At 43.0% G+C, this 1,781-nt stretch overlaps 1 long non-coding RNA gene across 1 annotated transcript; it reads right to left on the bottom strand.

The window, feature by feature from the left end:
• Positions 1 to 332: 332 nt before the first annotated feature.
• LOC121654481 lies at positions 333 to 1,781 on the bottom strand. Its single transcript, XR_006012959.1, has 3 exons — positions 993 to 1,781; positions 834 to 896; positions 333 to 738 (listed from the first exon to the last, which is right to left on the bottom strand). It is a non-coding gene; the product is annotated as an uncharacterized LOC121654481 (long non-coding RNA).

The raw sequence follows: 1,781 nt of genomic DNA, 5'->3' as shown, positions 1-1,781 counted from the left end.
TTTCCTCATGACCTGTGCCAGTGGGAGCATGTAGAAGAGGCCCCAGGATTGAACCTTGGGGAACTCCACATGTAATTTTTGTCTGCTCAGATGTAAAGTTACCCATTGACACAAAGTACTTTCTATTCTCTAAATAAGATTTAAACCAGTGTAGTGCAGTACCAGAGAGGCCAACCCAGTTCTCCAGTCGTTTAAACAATATATTGTGGTCGACTGTATCAAATGCAGCACTGAGGTCCAGTAAGACTAAAACTGACATTTTTCCATCGTCCATGCTCATTTGTGTCTTGTCTAGATTGTCTCTTTTTAGCAGGGGTTTGATTACAGCTGTTTTTAGAAGTTCTGGGAAGACGTCGGAAATTAAAGACAAGTTCACAATCTGTAATAGATCTGGCTCTAGAGTCTTTGAGATCTTTTTGAAGAAACCTGTGGGCAGGATGTCCAAGCAGCAAGAAGAGGAGTTCAGCTGACATAAGATGTCGCCCATGGTGGTGCTTTGTAAAAGACTGTTGGGATTTTTGGAGGCAGCTTGTACAATGGCAGCATACTCTGTATCCACCTTGGTCAGGAAATCTTTCTGTCTGCTATATTTTGGCAGAAGGCCATCAATGGTATCTCTCATAGGCTGTGTCCATCTTGTGTGGTCCAAAACGAAAAGCAAGCCACCCGTTTTGATAGGGTCAGTGCGTGCAGCTCAGGGAGAGGCAGTAAAAGGCAGAGGAGGGATTGCAGGGGGACCTGATGTAGAAGCAGAAAAAGGAACACAGCAAATTAGTTTCTCTTTTGTCTCTGAATCTAGAATTCATATAAAAAAAAAAAGTGAGCTGACTTACCTTCTACTTGGAGGTAGGTTGGATGAGTTGTGTTTTTGTTGTAGCCACACTAGGGATGTCATCCTGAAATACCGGGTAATTCATATGGGTTACATTCAGTACTTCCATTATTGCTTTTTGTGTGTGTAAGGATATTTTAAATACAACATTCAAACTTACCAGAGCAAAGGGTTTCCTGTCTGGTGTCATCAGGTGGTCTAGCTAATGGGTCATAGACTCTGAGGTGTGTGGTTCTCCCTCCCCTCCTGTTGTGGTCTTCTGTGACTTGTGTTTGTTCCAGTCAAGAGGGATGGGGCGACAAGCAAGCTCCAGATATTCCAGGCCAAACCTTTCCTTAGTGTCTATCTGGGAGATGAGTAATGCAGGGTACTTGACTTGGCCTGTCACTTCCTGAGAGAGTTTGTTCAACCCTGCAACTAAGGTAGGATCAAGGCTGAGGGATTTGGTGTGACAATGTTCCTTTATGTGTTGCTTTGTTGGATTTGGTGGCACAATCCCACAGAAAACATAGGCCTGCATAAGTCTTTGTAGGTCTGTCTGATTGACAACACAAAAAGCAGCTGACAGGAACTAGGAAAAAGAGCTGAACAGTGGGTGGTGCTCTGATGTGCACTCTCTAGTGAAGCGTTGCATGCAATGAAACAGGTTCAGCTTGTTGCCAGTGTCACTGCTGTACTTTTTGCAAGAAGCACAGTTGTTTTTAAGGATCCCAGAAGTTGCCTCAGGGAAATGGCCTCTGTGGTCTTCCAAGAATCCCATGTAAGGTGCTCTTGTGGCTTGGGATTTGAAATCCTGAATGCAGTACACATGTGAAGAAAAGTACCTTTAAAATGTTAATTGTGGACATAAATGCATTTGGTACACAAAATCTTTTTTAATAGTTTATTTAAAAACATACAAATAACTGGCAATAGTAATGTAACGCTTGGTCCTTACCTGTCAACCCAC

Source organism: Melanotaenia boesemani, chromosome 15, assembly GCF_017639745.1.
Source record: "Melanotaenia boesemani isolate fMelBoe1 chromosome 15, fMelBoe1.pri, whole genome shotgun sequence".
NCBI lineage: Eukaryota > Metazoa > Chordata > Actinopteri > Atheriniformes > Melanotaeniidae > Melanotaenia > Melanotaenia boesemani.
This window is presented reverse-complemented; position numbering and strand designations above follow the sequence as displayed.